Genomic DNA, 12,869 nt, shown 5'->3' with positions numbered 1-12,869 from the left:
TAGCCATTGATTTGAGGTGTTCACTGAACACAATATTTGTATCTGATGATGTTTAACAGGACTCCAGCTGGAGAATACTACTTCAGTTTAAGAAAATGTTTGTTTTGCTTTTTCTCCGTTCAGACAGATTTGGAACTCACAGATATGAAAGGCTGAGTAACATAGCTTGAACTCCTGCTTCCCTTAACCAGCATTTACCATAAAATTCTCAACTACAGATGCACAATCACAGTCTGCCATCAAGACAATATAAAACACACTATGACAAAGGAAACATTTGTTTCTGTAGCATTCTAAAACTACAGTTACAATGATATAACTAAGCACAGCAAACAATAGTTAAAACATGACCTGATGATTTTGCCATCATGATCACATCAAAGCCTCACAGCTCTTAAGTTCCCATCAAGTATCCAGGGCTTCTGAGAGGGACCAAAGCCACAATCAACTCATGCCCTTCAGCCTTAAGAGGTCTATCAGCGAGGCAGGGAGGAAATCAGGATCTAAAGCCTTCCAGTTGTGAGATCAACCTGATACAGAGGTTACCAGAAACATGGAAGCTGGGAATAAGGTGGGAATACCAGGCTGGCAAGGAGCCATCTAGGAACTGGGAAACTTTTTGGCTTTTCTTACTTCTTCAGTCAAACTACCTCCATTACGACTGCAATTTTCAACAAATCTGCCTTCTCTGATATGAAAATGTTCCATTACAGGTTACTGTCCAGACTTGTTAGGACTGGAAATTCATCTCATGGGTCACCAGCCCCTGAACAGCCTCATGCTCCCAGAGTTCCTCTACATGCAGAGGTGGAAGACACATCGCTCAACACCACCGAGGACCAGGTGCTTCACGGCATCTAGAGCAGGCTGTCACAGAGCATGATTTAGGCTAATCTATGAAAATGTATAAACAGAAAATTCCCATATCTCTCAGTGAGTAGTGGGCCCTGGCACTGTAATGGAAATCATTGCACTTCATAATGGCATATCCTTTTACATGAGATATAAAACCACGCATGTTTGGTGTTTCTGTTTTTGACTGACTGACCTTGAGTTTCAGGAGGACCCAGTAGCTTCCCCTAGCAGAGATGAGAAATTTCTTTTGGGAGGTGTCATGTAAAACAATTCTCTCAGAGAAGAAGTTTGGCTTTTAATGAAAACCGTTATGTTAACAGCACTGTTCTCCCAGGTGACCAGACCCCACATCTCAAAGGAAAGACTACAAAAATACAAGTCCACTAAGATTACAAATTATATTCTTGTATACTTGATTCATCTGTATAGTCACTGATGTCCAAAAATATATGACCACAGCACAGAGCTGCTGTTAAGGTATCAAAATCACCTAACAAGTCTATTGCATTTATTCTTCAAATATATATATATTTGTAATTTTTATATTTTGAAAGATGCTTAAATTTTAGACAATAGCACACACAAACAGTAAAACAAGTGGATCACTGGGAAAAAGGTAAATAACAGATATTTTGAAGTGACAATGTTCAAATACTACTGAAATGTAATTGATTGTGTAGGCACAGCCTGACACTGTGGAGCACACAGATTACTTGAGTAAGGGCACTGGCAGGACCACTGCGGCCCCAGATGGCCTGCTGCCTACAGCCGAGGTTAGGCACTTTTTGTGCAAGAAATAAACGCCGTTTTACAAAACGTATGAATCTCAGATTCACTTTTCAGCAACGTTGTCTACATTGATTTTCACGTACAATAGCGTAGCTCTAACAAATAACATAGCAACAGAATCAGTGTTTTGGCAGAGACGCCGCTGCAAGCAGCGCAGGTCCACTAGAGGGCCCAGGGCCGTGCCAGGGAGAGCTGCAGGGAGCAGCAGAAGGGAGTTGCAGTTAATGCCAGAAAAACAGCAGTAGCAAATTTTACCCATCCCCTCCCCAGTGAAAGGAATGTATCATTAGAAGCCAAAAAAGAAATCTATATTAAGATACCGCTAATGTTCTAACAAAGTGACACAAACAAGTCACACCGCTAACAACTCACCTTCTTCCTACTCTAGGTATTTATAGCAATCTCTGAAATTTTACTGATATACCACGTTCTATTAATTCCGCTATTCTTCTCCCCTTCCTTTCCCCTTCCCCCTCCCCAAAAGAGAGAAAAAAAAAAAAAAAGAAAGAAAAAAAAAAGTAGGATAAACAAGGAACAAAGCGAAACCTTTAAAATAGAATTTCCTCTCCCCACCATTTATGTAAGTTAGAGACTTAGGACTGTGCTGATGAAGCCAGCCAGCAGCCATCCTGCACACGGCAGGGCACCTCACGCTGACTCTCTGCGTGTGCTGAATCATGGCGACTGATTTTACAGGAGTCAGTGACATGGTCGCATGTTACAAAGCAGGAACAAGCCTTTCATCATGAGAGTCCCTTAAATAGAAAGTTGTTAATAAACAAACTAAGTTAAAAATCAATTGACCCATAATTAAGTGACCTTAGAATAAAATGCGCCATTGCAGTATTTGAGCAGCACAGAACAAGTAAATATCTCTAAAAGAAAAAGCAAAGTCTTCTATGACAGAAACCAATTTGATATGGAAATGGGTCAACAGTTGCTTAAGATGTAGCACAGTTTTGATTTGATCTGCTATATTTGGACTCTATATGAGGCGCTTCCAGTAACATCGGTATTGCTTATACATGAGACTTTTGCATAATCACTGTATGAAGCATTAGAATTCTGCAAATCGAGAATGATTTTCAAAACGACTATACATAACTATGTTAATAATGTGGATACAACAGTATTTGCTGGAGAAAAAGAACAACTGTTTTCTCAAACAATTAGGATTCATGATACATTGCTTGGCAGACTATTGTTCAAAAGCCCACACAGTCCTCACCCAAGAGAAGCCCAAACGCATCCATGAGCACCAACTTATGCATAAAACTGAGCTCAGAATACACGCTGATCAAACAAGGAAAAAATATAAAAATAATCAGACATACCAGATAAGTTTATTTTACAAAAGAAATCCTGTATCTGTAGCAAACAGGTTTTTACATTGTTGCTTTTCAGAAAGGATCACAGTTGGAGTTGTTCTTGTCTTAAAATGGAATCTGGTTGTTTTCCTAAGATTTTTCTTCCAAGGATATGATATAACCATTTACTTCCATGTACCTCAGTTGCTCCCTTTCCAGTTCACCTTGTTTTTCCTATGAAGACCCTAGTAAACCTTTTATCACAATACAGATTTCAATCTAATTTCACTCCTGAAAACTATGAAAGATGATTTCACTAAGCTTACCACCATGTTAGGGAACTTTCTCCATCCAATAGTGGTATCTGCTTCTCTCTGGTTGGTTGACCTTTGCTCACGTATCAATACTGTCGTATTTTTTCTTTGTCCTTGTGTTCCATTGTCTGACCTTGGAAATAAGAACACAAGTATGGAATCATTTCCTCTAATTAAGATAAGCATGCACATCCTAAAAGCCAACTGCAGGCATTAAGGATCAGCTACTGACTCCTAAAGAGCAATCATATATGGTAATGCAACCTTGGATGAGGTCATGGTAGTCTCTGAAAGCTAGAGCCGTTATTAGCTGCTGGGTACAGGCAACCTTTAAAAAAGGCCTGTCCCCATTTTTGTTTTTGTTAATCTCTGTATGCTGCCTACCATCGAAAGAGGATACATTTAAATCATACTTTCATAGGTCATAATGTTATCATATTATTCCTGCAGAGACATAGAAGAATTATCATAGCCATAGTAAAACTGAAATCCAGGAATGTGAGAGTGCTAGGTCTTCACACAGAAAACAAAATGAGACAAAAAATAACCAGTCTTGTCTATTTGTGATTAATAATAATGACTCTAAAATCAACACAAATGATGATTACAGGGGCTAACAACCTTTATGGAGCCCATGTGAATATCCATTCTGTTATGTATCTTATACACCAACAAATATGATATTCTGAGAACAAATATCTCTGCAATACATATCTCCAAAAGGGTACACCCTGTTCAATCCAAGAGCATTTTAACCTAACAATTGCTATAGCATATTGCAATTATTAGACTAACTGCTATTAGTGAAAACCAAACTACTCAGTCCTATGTCTGTCTCTGTAACAGATGTCATACATAATGTTTAACAAGTAGTTCATGTCTCTTGATACCATTTTACCACTTGTAAAATAAGAATGCTTTTAGATCATTGAATGGTAGACGTTATAGAAGTAGAAAGCACTGACTATTATTTGTTGTATTATTATTATTTAATGTAACATATGGATGCAAAATTCTGGCTTGTTTGACCAGGAAGACAGCCCTATATGTTTAAAATTAAATTAGCATAGAAAAAAATTAAGCAAACAGACTATCTCAAATAGGAAATGAAATAAACAGTATGGAGCTCTTTAAATACATAACAAGTAATCAGCGAAAGGGCTGCGAACGGAACCTGAGTGGGAAGCTTGTGACCAGTGAGGCTGATATTGCTGGAAGCCTGAATGAAAGTTAAAAGGCTCCATGACTAGGCCAGACTATACAGGCAATTAGAACTGCTGAACGCTGCCAAGGCATCAGGCCAACAAGAATTACAACTCAACAAACTGAATGAAGGAGAAGGCGGGGTGGGGGGAGGAATAAAAAAAAAATAAAAATAAAAAAAAAGGAAAGGCTTTAATTAAATATTTGAGATCTCACAAGGGATGGGGAAAGTGCCAGGTAACTGGAAGATGGTTAACTAAACTGAGGGGGTCTGTTCCCTCATTAATGCGTGGGGGAATTTACAAGTGTAACTTCTACTACCATTAATTGGAGCTACAGTAAATGAGCGATTTCCATGTGCACTGGTGGGGAAAGGCTCCTGTTACCTAGGATTGGTCTTACCTGTTAAGTGTTTATTGAAGAGTTACAGAGTGATTTCTGGATGTGAATGAAAAGGGGTCACTAAGATGGAACCTCCTGAAATAATAGTCTGTACTCCTTTAAATACAGGGTGATCCCAGAATAAAGCAGTATTTTCATAAGAACTTTTCTTAGCAGCATTTCTTCAGAATTGTGCAAACATTTACTTTTCCTTGCCCTGCACCTCAGACATCCCAAAATAACCATGGGGGACGTGTCAGGTTCAAAGTGGATGAAATAACTGCACTTCTGCAGCTCCTTGTCAGAAGGTTCACCAGTTGGGATGATTTTATTGTGCATGTGCAGAAATGAGACAGTGAAATGAAGCCAGCAGGTCACTCACCCGCAAAGAAGCGGTCAGAATGAGCAGAACAGAAGTACTTGTGAAAGAACCTAACGTTGGCGAGGGTAAGGGAAGAGCTGCAAGTGTACTATGTCACTGGACCCAATTAGAAACTCCACAGATGAAATTATGTCAGATAAGCATACACACATTTATATACAGCTCCAAATTCTACAGTTTTCAGAACATCTATATCTTCAGAATTCACATGTAGAATTTTACATACACATTAGTTATAATACACCATTTTGTCATCCACTGTTCCTCCATTAACTCTGAAATCTGCTTCAGAACAGAATATCTAAAATTTCATTGTTCCTGTAACACCACAAACAAGTCAAGAGTTACTCAGAGAGGCAAAACAGATTGTTGTTTTGTTTTGTTTTACTTTCAGATAAATTTTGCAATATGTAAAATACTCCATATTTCTAGAACCCATGAATACAAACCTGAAATAATAGTTTTAGTATCTCTTTCAGGTATATAAAATTGAGAATTTAGGGCCAGGAGGCTTCTATCAGAGTTCCATGTGAGTTACTGGATCAGTAGTTCTACCTAGAAAGTAGAAAATATTAGAGTTTCAGAGTATGGCCCTTAAAATTAAAATATATATATATATATATATATATATATATATATATAAAGAAATGCTATGAGCCTTCACAGGCTTTAGGCCACATAATTTATTATTTTTTTTAAATTCAAATTGCCCTCCCTTGCCTCAGAATTCGATCTCTCACATGAAACATGTCTATATGAGAACTAGATTTTAAAAGACTGTATCCTCAACTTTTACTAATGCCTTAAGAGAAAGGTGATCAGGTGGCCACCTCAGGAAGTCCAGCATATTTGAAACTCATAAACCAATTTGGACTTAGACTCTTATTTCATGAAAGGAATAATACTATATACCTTAAAGAGTATAGGAGAGCTTTACCACAATAAATTAAAATTATGAGAATAGTTAAAAGCAAATGAGATAATCATAAAAGCATTTACTGTTCTCGACACAAATCATTCAACACCATCACCATAGGATTACCTTACAAAAATAGTTGCCAAGAATGATTCTCTCTCTTGTTTACCCTCATGAAAATCCAAACACCTGTAAAGGACAGAACAGACATCTGCATTTTCTATGAAAGCAAACTTACTTCATAAATATGTCCTTTAGGGCCAGAACAGCCAAATTTTAGACAGGAATAATACAGGTATCATTTTTACATAGAATTTTAACACTGACATGAAAGCAAAAGTCAATTATTACTAACCAAGCCTGTTAATTTTCTCAAGATGAAGATGGAAAAAAAAATGGAGAATTTTCACATTAAGGTGGTGGGCTATATTGTAGCTTAATTTATAATTTCCAGGCGTATAAGGCAAGCATAGACAGACCATATGTCTTTTCTTGGCCTTTAAATGCTCCTATTTTCCACTAGACTTGCCTTTTTCTCCATCTATTGGCAGCCATACCATTTGCTATTCAGGTGATTGGCTGTAATGAGCCAACTCCTGTTTCCGTATGAATAACCACTTTTTTCCCCAATTACTTAAGCTGCCAGCAAGTCACTGGTGTCATGTTCTTTGATGCAAATCTGACTGTCAATAAAGAACAGGACTACATAAAGAGAGAATTTATGATGATACCCTTAGATTAATATTTTTCTTAAATGCTACTCAGTTTAACTTCCAGGAAATATAGGGAAGAAGGCAATGGTCCACAGTAAGAAGAAAGAATATCTTTAATTGGCTTTGTGCTCCACATGCCCTTGTAATAAGTCTTTCCATATGGTAGTCTGAAATAAATTTATCAATCTCCATTAATGTATTTGTCACTTTAAAAAGGTCCATTTTAGTCAATACCAAAATCTATAAAAGTGAAAAATCACATTTCATTTTACAATTTTAAAAGCTAGAATACTGAATATATAGTTTGATATTTACAATTTTTGGAAATATGCAGACACACATAAAAGCGTGGGAGGGGGGAAGCTTCTGAGGCCAAGGAGCACCAGTTATTAACAATATGAGAACTAAATATGTAATTTTAACTCACTTTTTTGAAAGGTCAGTTTTTTAATTAATCTTTCTTAAGTGGGCTTAGATATTTTTCACTAAAAAGAAAATATTATTTTAAGCCATCATACAACTTAGATTTTTCAAGCCAGAAGAACTTATTCCCCCCAAGTAAGTATGATCATGGTGTAAGGGACAGACTCCTACCTGGTGCTGGCATTCCTAGTTGCAAGCACCAACCACGTATGGCAGCAAATACTTTGAGAACAACGTATTTTGAGAAAATAATGTTATAGTGAAATTCTAATACGATACAAAAAAAAAAAAAAAAAAGCTACCCAGTATTCAAGGCCTAGCCCACAAACTACCTACCTTCAAAGTTGTACCATTTCAAGAAACCTCTACAGATTGCTATCAAGCAGATTTTCCAAGTGTCATCCATTTGTTCCAAGTGATTCCAATGAGAAGCCATTTTAAATCTTTAAACAATTTCTTCAACATCCACTTCAGCCATACAGTTATCAGCAGCCAATCTAAAGAGAACGATATTTTCACTACATATTACAAAGTGCTGTTGGCTCTACAAAACTCAGATTCGGTTCTGCATGTTCCAGGTGCTCTCAGCTGGGACTTTACCTATGAACTAATTAGCTACTGTAGGAAGATCTCTTATATCAGCAGGTGTCCTAAACAGCTACTGCTCTTTTGTTGAAAGGGTTTGTGGGTTGATTCTTTTCATTAAAAACAAAATAATAAATTATTGTTTACATAAGGTTGACAGCACTTTTTCACAGAGCTGAGACAGAACAGGCAGCCAGCAAAGGGAAGACAGGTGAAAAACAAAATTTAACAGTCTGCTAACAATTAAATCATCTTTGATTGTGCTGATTTACAAACAAGAAAGGCCCCGTCTAATCTCCATAAGGGAAAAGGAAGAGAAAAAAGATGCTAAACCTGAAATTCATTAGTGAAATGCATTTAGTGTCTAAATTAAACAAATAAGTACTGTTAATTTCAGTGTGCTTAATTAGCCTGTAAAAGAATACAAACATATGTTTTAAGATTAAAAATGCAGTTTCGTGGCATTTTTATTATTATCACTATTTGCTCCCCACATACTGAAATAGCACATAACTAAAAACTAAAACTAAAAAATGAATTTATTTATTCATTAACTTCAATATAGAAATTAACCAGAATTTATACAAATTATTTCATACACAGCTTTTTTCAACAATGCATTTTAAACAGGTGTTTTAAGACCATTGCCCAGTGGTTCTTCTTCTAAACATGAACCTTTAAAATCTATACTCAAGGAAAACTGGCTGCTACAAACATTAAGGGAGCACTGCTGATCAGGTACCAGGTCACAGGCTTTTTTTTTTTTTTTTTTTTTTAAAACAGACTAGAAGGAGCAAATAGACACCTGACTGGATTTACAAAAGTTAAGACACCTGCCTTCTCCTCAGTTGCTTTCAACTCCCCTAATAAATACTAATAGACTAATACAAGCCACAGACTAGCTGGAGCCTACATTTGAAATCTGCTCTCAAACCTCATTTGCAGATTGGCCAGATGGTAATTAGTGTGGAGGTGTTCTCCAGGCAGACTCGCTTTCAGGGCAGGGTTTTTTAAATTTTATTGGGGTTGGGGGAGGAGAAAAAGAAGTCTTTTTTTTTTTCCCAGTTAAGATTAGTAACAGCTAGGAAAGGGTGCATAAAAGCCAAGCTACAACAGAATATTCTCTAGTTTGTTATATTTAAGAAAGTGCTTGCAACTTAATCCAGGGAGACCAATAAACAGAAGACTAAAATAAAAAGGCAGAAGGCTGCAGTGTCAAAGTGCTGTTAAAGTACATGAGAAAAGCAATCCACTTGGGGTTCATTGTAACACTTCTAATAATGAGCTTCCCATATTTAGACACAAGAGATAGCAAATTCAAACCCCCTGGAAAGGATGCAATACAGTTATACAACAACATAGCAAACTGTATTTGTTTTGTTATTACTACCTATGCACCCTATGGTTTCTTTAGGGAAGATGATATGATATCTTTATACCGTGGTGTGTAAAATAGCCTGAAATCTTTCTTTAACACCACTAACGTAACAAAATCCTCCCCGAATAGTGAAAGACCTCCACTTGAAGCTAAGCTTGATCTTAAACATCACTAAAAAAATAATATGTTTTGTTACTGCATTTCTCTGAGAGGTTTTCAAAATCATTCCAGTCAGTACATGAGATAGGATACATATTGTCGGGGATAAGTTGTTAAAGTGAATTTGAAATGTGCTTCTCAAAATATCGTTTACACATTTACCAGATGGTAAAATAAACATGTAAATTGTTATCGAGTATACACCAACTTTATACTACAATTTTACCCACTGTAGAAATGGTGTAAAAATGCTGAATATAGTGTTACTTGTTCATTTAATAGTTTATTAACATTTTAAATACTTTTGGAGAATAGGTTTACTTTTGAAGTCAAAAAATACTTACTTAAGCAGCGTTTTAATCCATCAATCAGGTCAAACTAATCTACTTGCTTCTACATTCAGCACTTTAATCAGTGGTATGATTATCATAAATACAGTTCATTTCAAAGTATTTGCCTATAAATAGATGTTACGTGTATTTATTAGAAATTGGTTTTAAAAGACTAATTTAGGTGCACAGAGTGTTGCAAAGGTAATTTTTGGAAGTGCAATTATCAATATCTCAGTTAAAGGTAGCTGCTATTAGACCACCAGGTCACCTTGCCACTGGAATCTACTCTTCCATAAGTCATTGAACACATTCAGAAATTTGACCATGAATATTTTACTTTTGACAAAATAGAAGGCATGTGATAATGAACCTCTGTATCCTAAGAGCCTAATGTACACACTAGGTAGAAATACACTGGAATTAAAATCTTCCCACTCAACTAACCCTTGATTTTCCCTAAAATAAAAGGTCCTATACATATGATCATTTATTAATGGTCCTGGTGGAAGACATCAGCCGAAGTATTCTGATGAAAGCTTGTTGCTTGTGCTACCAGTAAGTGGTGCCTGGTGTGTCTTCTCTACCAACCCTGTACATTAGTTATACTGTGCTATGGAATTTTCTTTCCCACCTTTCAGGCTATACCTGTTTGGGTTTTTTTGTTTGTTTATTTTTAATATATATTTTTTATTTTTTAGAAAAAGGGGGGAGGGGGGAAGAAATAAATTCATTCTTCTGCAGTCTTAAGTTTAGGAACTTTCCTCATCTATGAGGAAATATATCCACTCAGCACATTTTATTTTTAGTCTCTGTACCCAACAGACTCTGAACTGCTCTTTAGTAATGAGTATTTCAGCTAGTCTGCACACTCTTTAAAATATCCAAGGTCTTTTTTTCATCAATCCACAGCGAAGTCTTGGATTCTCACCTGAGATCTGCTTGAATTATTTTTTTCAGAGGCTTTTTACAGCGTCCAGATTCAACATCATACCAGTTAAGCTCCTGTTTACTATAATGTTGCTGCTTTACTATTATATGCCCTTGGCAATAAGGGGTTACAACATAGATACAAGTAATACATGACGATTCTCAAAAGTACTGGCACAGACTTACCTTAAAAGTTAGTGAATTTTGGAGAAGCTTCTATATCCAACAAATGCGCCGTATTAGTAGGTGCCACAACATAAAATACTACAAACCAAAGTTATCATTAAAGAATATTCTCCCATATAGAGAGCTAGCACAAAGGTAGTAGATAGCAAGGTTTAGCAAGCCTGTCTAGTTTCTCTAGCTTGTGGTTTAAGACTCAAAAGTCCTACTGACAAACCAAGTGCCAGAAGCTGCACCACACTGGATGCTTCATCACGGCTCCAGCAGAATCTTTTAGGGAAAAATAAAAAAACAACAATTTGCATGTGAGCACTTCTAAAGCACCATTTGGAATTTGCTGCTTTGCCAGCCTACCATTTAGATTACACTGCAGCTGAAGCATTTTACAAAAAAAGACACAGGAATACTTGATGATGCTAAAGAGATTACAATAATGAGGTTTTCATATGGAAATAACTAATCATGTAATTTAATTAAATAATGTCCCCCCCAAAAAAATAAATATATAAATAAATAAGTTTTTGTAAAGGGTTGGTTTAGAACTCATTAAGGAAAAACAAAATTTCAAACTTAAAGAAGTAACCTAAATGGAATGGGGAGAAATGGAATAATGAATGCAGATGGGAGGTGTCCAACAGCACACCTGCAGTTGCCAGCATACCTCTATACATAAATCAAAACAGATGTTGGGAAGCACAGGAGTCTGACTACCAAAATCCCTAGCACATTGGGAGTCATGTATTGGCTTCAGTGTATAAACAACTGCTATAGACTAAAACACTGAGCACGAGAGGGAACTGGTGAAGAAAGCACTGTCTTCAGAGTCTGTGCCACGAAGCACCAACCACCTCTGCCAGCTAACTTCAAAGCAGAGCCTGAGCCAACACTCCTATAAAGGCAGGGCGATCACTGGAAACTTGAAGCATATGCTGCTATTTACATAACTAATTGTAGCATGCACAGTCAAAAAACAGCCTCTAGCTTTAGCATATATGTGCAAAATAATTGATTGTACTGTATACAGAAAATTAGAAGCTGTCAGAAACAAAGCCACTAGTAACAGCCCTGAGAATCTAGAGGAGGCATCTCCTAGATTGCAGAGGCTATTCTTCACACAGCTGTGTGATTTACAGCAGGATATAAATCTAGGTGAGATTCAATGATAGCTGACACCCCATCCAAGCTTTCAGCCCAACTGACGTACACACCCCATGATCTGATGGTGGAGATGCTCAATAAAAATCTTCCCAGACTCTGACCAGCTGTGATTTGTCACTGCAATCATTATAATACAAGATAAAATTTTGTAAAAGATATTGCAAATATAACAACAATGCTCATCTGTCTGCACAACACATACCCAGCCTTGCAGAATAAAATGAAGAAAAATGTAAAGACATAGAATAAAACGCCAGCTGAGTTGCACCTAAGCCTCCGATGAAAAATAGGAGGACACCAAGACGTGGAAAAATACAAAAGATGCACTAAAGCTGCATTATACTGGCAGCTTCTCAGTGGGAAAATAAATAAATAAAATGGAGAAAAAAAAATAAGAATAAAAAGGTTTCTCAGGCAAAACAGAATGTTTGCGTAACCCAGAAAAGAAAATGCACATTGCTTCTAGAATATTCTGCTACTATTCAGAAATAACATTATTAGAAAATGACATTCAATAAGATCTACATTGGATAAATATGACATGTATTCTTTCAATTACAGAATAGACTAGAATTTCTTGAAATGTTTAATATTTTTATATTAAAAATGATTAAGATAGATTATTAAGATATCCTCTGGCTAGTAATTTTTTGGAAAATTATATTAAAATGTAAAAATAAATAAGCTGTAAAGAATCAAGCTCAGATCAGCAGTGGCCCTATAAATTGCAGTACAGCACCCACAAAACTAGTTCATCTGTTACTTGCCAATTAGGAGAAAACTCATAAACAGACACCCTGTTTAATTCAGGTTAAACCCATAAACTGACACCCTCATAGAAAAAAAAAATAGAGAGAGAGAGAG

The 12,869-nt window shown here is 36.4% G+C and overlaps 1 long non-coding RNA gene across 1 annotated transcript; it reads right to left on the bottom strand.

The window, feature by feature from the left end:
• Positions 1–1,436: 1,436 nt before the first annotated feature.
• Positions 1,437–11,184, bottom strand: LOC110354013 (uncharacterized). The gene is made up of 5 exons (XR_011810602.1): positions 10,851–11,184; positions 7,620–7,780; positions 6,274–6,336; positions 5,681–5,786; positions 1,437–3,398 (listed from the first exon to the last, which is right to left on the bottom strand). It is a non-coding gene; the product is annotated as an uncharacterized lncRNA (long non-coding RNA).
• Positions 11,185–12,869: the final 1,685 nt, after the last annotated feature.

This window comes from Anas platyrhynchos, chromosome 7 (assembly GCF_047663525.1).
Source record: "Anas platyrhynchos isolate ZD024472 breed Pekin duck chromosome 7, IASCAAS_PekinDuck_T2T, whole genome shotgun sequence".
NCBI lineage: Eukaryota > Metazoa > Chordata > Aves > Anseriformes > Anatidae > Anas > Anas platyrhynchos.
Note: the sequence above shows the minus strand (reverse complement) of the source record. Positions and strands in the feature narration are given on the sequence as shown.